Source organism: Aricia agestis, chromosome 8 (assembly GCF_905147365.1).
Source record: "Aricia agestis chromosome 8, ilAriAges1.1, whole genome shotgun sequence".
Lineage (NCBI taxonomy): Eukaryota > Metazoa > Arthropoda > Insecta > Lepidoptera > Lycaenidae > Aricia > Aricia agestis.
The window spans coordinates 11,030,428-11,042,435 of NC_056413.1; the positions used below are offsets into that span (position 1 = coordinate 11,030,428).

The 12,008-nt window shown below is 35.7% G+C and overlaps 1 protein-coding gene across 1 annotated transcript in view; it reads right to left on the reverse strand.

The window, feature by feature from the left end:
- LOC121729274 overlaps positions 1 to 556 on the reverse strand; it is a 90,612-nt gene extending 90,056 nt beyond the window's left edge. The window contains exon 1 of the mRNA XM_042117738.1: positions 343 to 556. The gene's annotated coding sequence lies outside the window, so the exon portion shown is untranslated. The remainder of the gene's footprint in view (positions 1 to 342) is intronic.
- Positions 557 to 12,008: the final 11,452 nt, after the last annotated feature.

Genomic DNA, 12,008 nt, shown 5'->3' on the forward strand with positions numbered 1-12,008 from the left:
CTACTTATGTAATGTAGAGACTAGAGACATAGCTTAGGTGTAATATGGCAAGGATTCATATCGCATGTGTTTTTATACCTGCTGTCAAAACGTGAAAGTTTTAACAGTGGCATGGCAATGTTTATTCGTGAAATCTTCTGAATAAACGCTGATTTGGTTAATTATGTTATGACTGTGTAAGTGTGTACAGTAAAGTACTTTTTAGGATTAAGATATTAAAAATTATAATATACAAATAAATCTAAGATAAATTAGATGAATTCTCTCAAAAATATTCAGCCATAACTTTGGAAAAATGCGGCAGTTTTCACTTGTTTTATTTCATAATTAACTGTCACTTACCAAAAAGCTTCGGTGACAAATCCAATCAGGGATGATACACAAACACAGAAAGTCGGCACCGGTCACAGGTTCGCGATACAGGGGTCAAACGGGCACTGGACACTGAGCACTGTCAATGTATTCGATACGTGTGTGGTAATGTTAGCGAAATAGTATCAGACTGGCATATGTTCGCAGCGATGTATAATGCGACGACGAACGAACCGCACCCGACCGACGCTCGCTCCGCACTGCCGCTCGTAACACCGAAAGGTCGTTCATTCCCCACATTCTCTTTCCGCGCAAGCCTCCCATGTAGAAAAGAGATGACCGATACCTCAATATTACATTCAATAAAACAGACAGGGACGGACATAATTGACTAGAAGGAAAACCCGAATTCGAGACTTGATAGTTTCGACTTAAGATCGCGCTTTGTCTCTGAATTTTTAACACACGAGTTGCAGAATGTGCGAAAACGGATATGTCGCAAACCGATTGTTATTTGTCTAACAATCATGTAAAAATCGCGACACCCGACAATGTGTTTCGTTTTCTCATTGATCAAATTCAATTCACCCATTATTAAGTTTTCACTTTCAATGGAACGGTGATTGTATTGATGTAATACTTTGCCGGCGAACAGTTTTTGCTCCAACTGTTTTGTTTATGATTTTCACCTTCATTACAATTTCCTGTAGATTGCCTTAATTATCTATAACAATAGCTCCTTCTGAGTAACCCATAAAGTTAATATTCCTAGCGGAATAGAGCAACAATCTCGAGCTGTAACAACAAACGAAACCAAAATTGGTTTTCATCTGTGTGAAAAATATATGTACGTATACACTTACACAAGCATGAACATGAATTCTATGAGATTAAATTGTCAACGTTCGGCACGTGCCGACTGGACGTCAAAAAAGAGTGCTGCTGTCATGTATCACACGTGTTTTTTTACCACGCAGTGTTACTGATAGTGACATCTCTCTTGCTCAGGCCTTTGTTTCTCTATTCCGCTAAGTATATTAACTTAATGGAATAACCCAACACTCCTGTCATGAGCTATCAGAGAAAGAGATTAATTAGCAGATGACGATCCGTCAGTCGTTGGTCAGTATAAGTCAAGTTCAATCGATAAATCTCGTCTTCCATAACCCGATAAAATAACGTTGGTCAGCCACCTGCCTATCAAATAATTTCCCTCGTCGTACTTAGAGCAGGGAATGTTTGCTTAGGATCAATCTTGATGGAGTTATGTAAAAAGGAACCACTATAAGGTCGCGACTTGCAATTTCGTAGACAGCGTAGGACTCGAGGGTCCAATACAAGTGACCTTGAAGGAAATGAGATACGCGATGGCTCAGTTGGAACTTAGAAAAATGGACCGAAAATATTTATTGGTCATATTCACAGACTACTAGTTTGACCAAAGAAATTAATTATCGATAATAATAAATGAAATTCGCAAATAGTTTCGCGGCTTTTGTCATAATATTATATATGATTCATACAAAAAGAAAAATCTGGTGAAAGTGCTGATGAAAAAGTAGCTAGTAGTAATGTTTCATATGAACAGTATAGTCACTCTACTTATTCAACCAGATAGGTAATGCAACTTGGATAACTTAATTCTAATAAGAGGTATTCGGCTATATAATACATTTTAGGGTGAAATGATCAGTCATTTCACCCTAAAATGTATTATATAGCCGAATACCTCTTATTAGAATTAAGTTATCCAAGTTGCATTACCTATCTGGTAATGCAGCTAGGATTATCTCTGAATAAGAGTTAAGACAGGGTCAGCCCTGTCTTAACTCTTATTCAGAGATAATCCTAGCTATGTTAAACCAGTTTATTTTGTTTTATAAAAATCGCTCCAGCCGTTTCGTCGTGAAGAAGTAACAAACATAAAAACTCACAAACATGGATTTGTATTATTATATGTCAACAGCGATGACGTATTAAATAATGACAATATCGTCGTACCAGACTCATCGGTTACTATTTTCCGCATCAGAAAAAATCATAGGTCACACATGAATCATTTTTTACTTTAAACGATGATCTTTAACTTTAACCATTCTGTCCTTCGTTTGTTAAAACTGATTTGGTCGAATATTGAATGTCTATTAAACTTGTTTCACGCGGAAAACAACACCTGGTGCTACGGCTTAATTGGGAAATATTAGCACGTGATTATAACATTTATGTAACAAATAGGATATAACATTTGCAATATTATTGGTAATTTGGAGGTTAGGTTAGGTTAGATTTAATTATACATAATATGTAGTTCCCGTCCTCCTCTGGTTCTATCTACTATCTTCTTCTGATTTCTTTGATTTCCCAAGACAGCTATAGCATGTCCCTCGGGCTCCCCGAGATCATATCAAAGGGTTTTCGTGGTTGGATACCGCTGTCGATCCCGGCGACACAGGAGATACAGCGGTGGGAATGTGTGGTGGGCCAAAGCCGCTAAAAAAATTAGTAGTTCCCCGGGATAAATTTCTAACCTAGGTCCTTTAAGAGAGCTGGGATAGTAGCGGAAGTCGTTGGTTAGAGTTCCTGATATCTTCTTCGTGCGGAAGTCTGTCAATCGCAAAAGCTTTTAGTAGGTAAAAATCACACATAATATTATGACACATCCTACTTAGGAATCTTTTTTAAGATTTCCCCTGTGTCAACAAAAAAAAAATTAAAGGTTAGGTTACATATCTACATAGGATTACATATCTACATGCCGTACTGTTTTTGTAGTTTTGATTTCTTATTTCTATATTTTAAAGGTTTTATAAAGTTACAGAATAAACAGTTTTTGTCTTATAAAAAAACATAAAATACAACGTAATTAAGTAATTACCATTATAATGTGCGTAGGTATATCTTCTATATTCTAGCTTGAAGTAACATAAGTATTTAATACTTTTATATTAAAGCCTTTTATTTTAAAAACACTAGTAGTTTTAGTTTTCTATTCGTTTAGAAACAACTGAAATTATTATTAAGTTTCTTGGATCACCGTCTAAAAGCTTAAGTTCTATGCAAAGTTTACTATTGTCTTACGTAACATATTTTTTCTTTATTCTTTTACCTTGTTATTTGTTAATGTTTTGATATGGCTAAGATTTATTTAACTAGATGTACCAGTGAACTAATACTATACTAACTATAAACGAATATTTCAGGACCAAAATTAGCCAACGATTAAGGTAACTTAAGTCTTGTCTAGGCATTCTCGAGTTTCAGCGAGACTAACAAAATTTAGAATTCATTTTGATTTATATAGGTTTATAGTTTCATGGCAATAACAATATAAATTAAGGGATATTATAATTTAAGAAGGTAATTTAAAACTAAAAGAGCAAAAAAGTTGTTTGGTTTTCCTTATAAAAAACCAATCTATTTTTAAAAGAATGGAAATTTAAGATAGCATATTTTACTTTAAAAATGTAATATTTAATAACTTGTAAATTATACAATTATATGAAAATCAATAAGAGCTGAACTATGTGTATTGTATTGTGCAATATTGTTTTGATGTATTGTTTTGTAGAGGAACTCTACAATTGCAATTAAAGAGTTCCTTATTAATAACATTAGTTCTAGAAAATAATAATTGTTTCAATAATCGAGGTAATTGCTTGTGTGTTCTTTTCACATTAGTCATAAATCATAATAGATCCTACCAGTGCTAGAACTGTGGTTATCTACAATTAAAAATAATCAAGTAACTTGAGCCGAAAATTAACTAGTTCATTCGTTACATTAATTCTTAGTCTGTTTTATCTACTATATAGCTATAACTATGTAACTTCTAGTACAGTTCTTGCAATCTACGAGTGCGCGTAGCCTTTATTTGTAGTTGTAATTGTAATATAGACATTTTCGTTAGTGTGCGTACCTGACGGAGCAGTCAGTAGCGAGCGAGCCATGTACGCGTGTATAGATATGGTCACTCACACAACTAAGGGCGCCGCGCACTCGTAGATTGCAAGAACTATATCTGCTTATACACTTGCGAGCCTTCGCGAGAAAGAATATTGTCCGCTTATAAAGGGTTTTCAGTCAATCATCTTCATAAATTTTTTGTAGAGTCCGACTATAGCTCGGTTTTTAGGCTGAAACTGAAGCCGATTATTTTTTTACATTCTTCAGTCATACATTATACTTATTACTTATTCATTCGTTCTAATAAAGTGTACCCAGGTCGTTAAAGGTATAAAAAATCCGTGCAATAAAGCGAACTGTTTAATTAACTAGAAAGGCTTAATTAAAAAAAGAAAAATGCTCTTTATTTAGTGGTTGAATTAATTTATAATGTCAACACGCAGAAGCACTCTCGAGGAGCAAACAATTTATAGTAACTTTGTAGTCTCCACTTTACTTTTTTCATTAATTAGTCGCTACTATTGACATTAACTTTTTCCAGAAAGTACCAACTAGGCCATAAATTACTGACTCGTATATTCTGGATGACTTAGTTTATGTAAGATTTAAGAATCATCATTATCAACATTGATTCCTGTCTGCTTAGATCAAGTAAGAAACAAAGATAAGAAATAAAGAACATAGATGATAGAGAAGATATAATTAGAACTAAAGCCACTTTATATAAAAAAAAAACTATGCACATATATGTACAAAAATACGCTACTTTGCGTATAAGAGATGTCTCATTTACGAGGTTAGTCAACTCGCAATCTATAGATAAAATAAAGAAAATGGCAAGTACTAAAACTCCCAAATCGACATTAAAACTAAAGCACTAGAAAGTTATTGGTGTCACGGTATAAGTGATCTTAATATGTCCTTACTTTTATCGTGTTTTAATCGCTTTTACTCTTACTAATACTTTAATGACTCTTGGTAGTAGTCAAGAGATACTCAAGTAGGTAGTCTCAGACCTAATTTCTAAGAGCAATCAAACAGAAAATAGAACACAATAATTTCTACTGTAAATATGACAATCCGACCGAGACAGACAAACATTCAAATAAAATGTCACTGTAACCGCGAAGGCTTTCATTTTCTACCGATATTGGTCTAGCAACCCATGCCGCCGCTGCTTTGTAGAGGCGTAGAGCAAAACGGTTAACCTTATAGACTAGGTATAAAGTGGCATTTTATTTGAATGTTTATCAGTCGGATGCGTCTTGCCGCGAGGATCGGAAAGTCACCTTAAGAGCGAGGTTATACTGTTCCAATCATAAAGTTAATATACCTAGCGGAATAGAGAAACAAAGGCCTGAGCAAGAGAGATGACACTATCAGTAACACTGCGTGGTAAAAAGAGATGTGTGATACATGACAGCATCACTCTTTTTTTGACGTCCAGTCGGCACGTGCCGCACGTTGATAATTTAATCTCATAGAAATCATGTTCAATCATGCTTGTGTAAGTGTTATCGTACACATATTTTTACACACAGATGAAACCAATTTTGGTTTCGTTTGACAGCTCGAGATCGTTGCTCTATTCCGCTAGGTATATTAACTTTATGGTTCCAATTGCGGTACCATTGGCATATCTGACGCGGTGTTTTGACGGAACGACTAGGTTTGTGTTGAACGACAGCTGTAGCAGCAGACAACGTCTTCCAATGATACTACTGGTTTCTATTTGAATTGCCTTCCGTGGTTAGACGAAATTAAAAAAAAACATGACGTGCAGCTTGGCGTCTGTTTAGCTGCTTTCAGTTGGGTTACCGCTACGTTAACAGGAGATGAAAACGTCACCGTCTTGTGTTGAGTAGACGTGCGTCGCCGCAACGACGCAACATACAGGTGGGTGTGGCCTCGCTGTGACAATTTTAGCTGTTTTTCTTCATTTACTGATATTATTTAATAATAATTAATCAAATAGTTTTATCTCGCCCAGGGTTAAAATCACTAGAATTTAAATGGTTCAATGTCGACTGTCCATCACAGTCGAGAGTCATCGGATCGGAATTAAATTATTTCGATTAATGTGCCATTGATCCGTGGATTCCGGATCTGTGTTCTGCAAAATAAATTAGTCACACAATTTTCGATACAAATTAAGTCCAATTCTGGTTATAATGAGAGCAATAAGCTATTGTTTCAGTTTTAATGAGCACGCTTTCCTGTAAACCTTGTTTTTATGTTTATAGGTTCTTTTATGTCGTTTTATTATGTATTTCGTGATTTACATAGTTAGATCCCGTCCATCCCGAAACTTTAGTCAGTGTACTTAGTCAATTACATTCGATAATCTCGACAGCGAACTTCATCTAATATGGGACTCATCGCAACGATTTGTCCTATACATTTTTGATTTCCTAGCTTACTTAGTTGTCGAAATTATAATCAAATGAAAATTTTCTTGTCTATTATGTGATTCTCTATATTATAAAATTATGAATATAAAAATTCTCCTTTGGAAGTAAACTCTCCTTTTAAGAGATGAAACTAGGTTAAATTGTCGTATTTAGAATGGTTTCAATAAAGATAAGGCAAGCTTAACGATGTGCAAAAAACTCAAGATTTACCCGCTGAAGTGAGCTTCAAAATAGAAAATGGTTGGCCTTGCGAAAGCGATTTCTGAATTAAGAACTTAACTCTTAGGACGCCTAAAAACTTACTTTTCTACTTAAAATAATGTGAAGCTTCAACGACAAATTTTTTTTGTCCGCCAAAACTAGGTCCTTCTACGGGGGCGATTTTCCTGTCATGCGTGTTGTCGCCCGCGCGCGGATCTGGTCCGTACGAAAGTTGCCCGCATCCTATCACTTTATAGATGTTCTGTCATGCGGGCAACGCGCGCGGTCAGGAGCGTGTTTTCCACCGCATGCGGATAGGAAGTTTCCCGCAGGACTTTCTCTTTTGTGAAATATTATAAGATGTTTGTACACGTACCTACACGTAATATTTCACAAATTAATATAATGTTTGATTTTTGTATCACATAAATAATAAAATATTTTTAGCATACGTATTAACTTAGTTAACAAGTGTGGGACGTCATTTTGACGTTAAGTTAATTATTATAAATACGAATATAGCATATTCTATTCGAATTAATAAAGCTATATTTAGTTGCTTTGTAAAGTAATATTTAAGAAACTCCAATTCCATTATTATTTTAATATAATTTTCACAGTAAACACTATACATGGGACTCATACACACCATAAAATATTAACACTTAGTTTTGTGACACCTGTGTAGGGTAGGTAAGTTCCGAAATACATATCCAGTACACTGGCCAGTGCTCAAAAGTCATACTTTTGATTCGTTCCAAAAAATACCGCTTTGTGCATAATATGATCTTGTTGGGATGTTATAATAATATGAAATAGGTTGTCCCAGTAGCACATCAGGGGGTACAATAAAGTGAAAATTTACGCCAACGTAACGTGAAAATGCACGTCACGGTGTAGCAACATTTAATATTTTTTTCTTAAATCTCTCTCTCCGTCTTCTTAATAAAAGCAGAAAGCAGAATAATATGTATTATGCGGTCCATATCTAGTAGTGAAGAAAGCAGCAGTTTTACAAGGCATCGAGATGTACAATGTTGCTACATCGTGAGGTACATTTTTACGTTACGTTGACGTAAATTTTCACGTGGCGACGTACCGTGCCACGTTACCGCACCGTTCCACGACGTCGTAACGTGGATACGTGGACGTCCTTAGGCTAAAAAAATTAATCTTTTTATCTTATACTTGCAACACATCACGCAATTAACTATGCAGCGTCACACGCGTCAGGCGGACATTAAAAGTACTCTCATTTTTTTGTACTTTAATAAGTACACACTAATTATCATTATTTATTAAAAAAAAAATAATAAACTAATCCCTGGAAGTTGCTTAAACCCTTTCATGCAATAGATAATCAAAAGTTTTCAAACTCTGAGGAACACTCTCGACCGTATCTTTCTAAACAACAGCTTTTAATTATTTTTTTTGAAATCGGAGTTCAGATGATACGATGCCACGGACACAGACACACAGAAAAACAATAAACACACGATAACGCATCTCATCATCGTCTTATGGAGACCTCTGTGGCTCAGTGGTGAGCGCGTTGATAGCTCAAGCCGGGGGTCGCGGGTTCGAATTCCGCCGACGGAAGAAGTTTTCAAAGTTCCTTACCGAGCATAACACGTCGCTCGGTCGGAAGATCTTCCTTTGCGGCCTCTACACTTATCCCCACAGAATAATATCGTGAAACTTGTCTAGTATACAAAAAAGTTAAGCGGTACTCAAACTACCACGCTTCCTTTTGAAGCTTCTCAATTACTTGTAAGAGCACCCACCGACATATTGGAATGTTCCCAAACTTTTGATCCCCTATTATCCTAACAAGTAGCCTCTACATGCAGTGTATCACAATATAAACAGCATATAGTATCACGTCACATGCGCGTAAAACTTAACTATGTATCGAACGAGCTTCATTTTAGTGTCCTTAAAATGAAGCTTGTTCGATACACAGTTGAGTTAGGCTTAATTTATAATATGCCTCCGCGCGATTGAGCGATTTGGCCGCTACACCACGAGATCACAAGCAATAATTGGACGTAATTATATGTAATTATTAATTGTACGTACGCAATAATTGTACGTAACGATTAATTGTACCGGGGCGACCGCGCTGCTATTTACATACAGTAGATCTACCATGAGTTTAAAGCTATAGTATTTATCTATACTCGATAACGACTATGTAAATATTTAGTATGGCGATTTTAGTTCCGCAAGTAACCGCTAGAGGCGCTGCAAAATTTGCCATACTAAATATTTACGTAGTCGGTATCGAGTATCGATAAATACTATAGCTTTAAACTCATGGTAGAGCTACTGCTTGTGATCTCGTAGACAAACCGCTCATTCGCGCGGAAGCATATAAAATAGTACCTTTATCTACTGTATGATATTTATTATATAATCTTATCGACATAAGATATCTCCGGAAGGGTTTACCGGTGGCTAGGAAAAACTATGTGAGATCTGTAAAGATATCCGGGCTTCTCATTTCGGTCAATGAGCGTTTTTTTCATTCGGATTCGAATTTGGCTACCTGAGGTAGCCTCAACTTTTATTTATAATTAGTTTATGTATTGACTAGCGCCTTCGATTAGCCTAAAATTATAAAAAGCTAACTAATCAACGTGGCCATTGAGAAGTCTAAAAACTTTAGAAACTTGGCATTAATATTATAACGATTGTAAAAGAAAAACTGTCCGTTCGCAAGTTTTTCTAACATCATTTTTTTTTATTTGGCCCAATTTTTGGCTAACAGCAAACCCCAAATGTCATTGTTTAAGCATAATGGTTCCGTAGGACCGCGGAATTTGATCGTGGCGTTATAAATGCTCGTATCGGCCGCAGAATTTTATTGTTTCCGGGCCAGGGATTCCAAACATTCGCTATCGAACGCATATAGCCTCTATAAAGCCTTTGATTTTATTCCGTTTGTCTTTTGACTCAGAATTTAAATGCCCCGATTCGGAAACGAGCTTAGCCAATGTTTATTGTAGATTTTTCTTTAGTTTTCAAGCTTTAAAATTTTAACCTTAGTCAGAATAGACTACTGAAAATGTCAACCGCACTATTGTTGTTTATCTATGAGACAGATTCACATCTCATTTGTTAAAAATCGGACTAGTAGGCTGCTACGAAGGCACAAACTGGAAAAAAAATTGCCCGTACCTTTTCAAACAGCTCTATCGGGTTAGAAATTATTAAATTCTTCCTATCCTTCCCCGGTCCTTGGTGAAAGTTGATGATTACGAGTATGATGCTTGTTGGAACATAATACTTATACAATTGTGCAAGACTAGAAGTTAGTCCAGCGAGATAACCTGTCTGGACAGCTTGTTGTGTGCAACTTAAGCTGAATAATTACTCTGTACATATTTTAGACATAGCGGTCTTAGAAGCAAAAGAATACAGTACACACAAACTCACAAAAATTTAACTACTGACGGCCGAAATCGAAGATTTAAGAAGATTAGTAACTTTATTTTTTATGAATATTTTGGCATACCTAAACTCGAAAGATTATATATCAGCCAAACTCTTCATTTACTTAATTAAAGTTAAATGCCTAATCTTAAACGTCTCCGAGATGCAGCCTTTAAAGGTCTTTCTGCCGTCTTATCATCATTTAACTTTCGAAACCTACCCTATTTCTTTCATTCTAAAAACGAAGTAACAAGCTAATAACTTAAAATATAATAATATTATTTAGGAATTTACGTAGAATAAAATAAAAATCTATACTAATATTATAAATGCGAAAGTATCTCTGTCTGTCTGTCTCGCTTTCACGCCAAAACTACCGAACCGCCTAGTGCGGGAGGGACGGGAACCGCGGAGCGACTACAACTCCGCCCCAGATAGTCTAAAGCCTAAGAAAGGACATATGCTACGTTTTTACTGAAAAAAGGGTTGTAAGGGGGTGAAATTGCGTAAATTTGTTGTAATAGTTATGTGTAAAGTTGTGTAATTGGGGGGCTAAATAAGCTTTAAAATTTGGCATAAAATATAAAGTTTAATTTAAATAAAAAATGAAATATTATGTGTACAATGCACAGCTGTTTTGATTTAAGGGGTACCAGGGTTTTTTTATAAAAGCTTTTGAACCTGATTTTGTTGACATCGCGCGCTATAAACTGAAGTCCACGCGGACGAAGTCGCGGGCAACAGCTAGTAGGATATAAAATGCGTTTTCCTAGCAACCAGTTGACAATATTCGGTCTCGTGTTGGACATTTTAAACAGGTCAACGGCACGGGAATAATTAGGATGACTAAAGATTATTGAACTTTGAATGGATGTTTTTCAACTTAGTAACAGAATTGGGAAATCTAATAATAATTAAAATTAATTATGGGTTAACATGGCGATATTTCGTAAATGAGTTAGCTCAAAGGGACACCAAGGCCTTGTAGATTTTTGGCGTCATGTTGTTTTGCCAGATAGTAGTTACCGGAACAAAGCTATTATACAAATTTCATTTACACACTATGAAATACAATCTATTATTTTCGCCTTGCCCCATCGGCGTATACATACAGCATGACTGGTGAGACATGATCAATACTTAAGGAGAGTACTCGGTACTCGATTCTCATTACAATTATGTAATAAAATTGGGTGCTTAATTTTTTACCAAATTTCCGTTTAAATACAATCATGGACACTTAGTAAATTACTATGCGGCTGGCGCGGCGGTGTGCGCCCCGCGCCGCGCGCTACACCTCCCGCGCTCGGTGTCATGGAAGTTGGGTAAATAATTATTTAACTTCAAGCTACATTTTCTCAGTGATCAATTGATATTATTTTTGTTTCAACTTATTAGTTTTTTTTCACTTTAATAGCCAAAATATATCACGTTCTCAAGTATTGAACATGTCTCACCAGTCATCCTTTATAATACGTAAGTCGTAACTTACGTACCAACTCTGATCAACTAAAATTAGTACAAAATCCACTAATTCACTATCTTATTTAATGTTACTATGCATAAACCGTAGCACTAACAGATAAGCTAATCCGTAGTTGCAAGGAGTCCAAAGTTTGGAGCGGTTGAGCTGAGATTTAGACTCAGCTCTGATTATTCTAGAATAAACTATCAGAAATGCAGGGTGAATACTGATTTCCGATCAAAACTTTGTATAATTAATACTCTCCTGGATATGCAACTTTT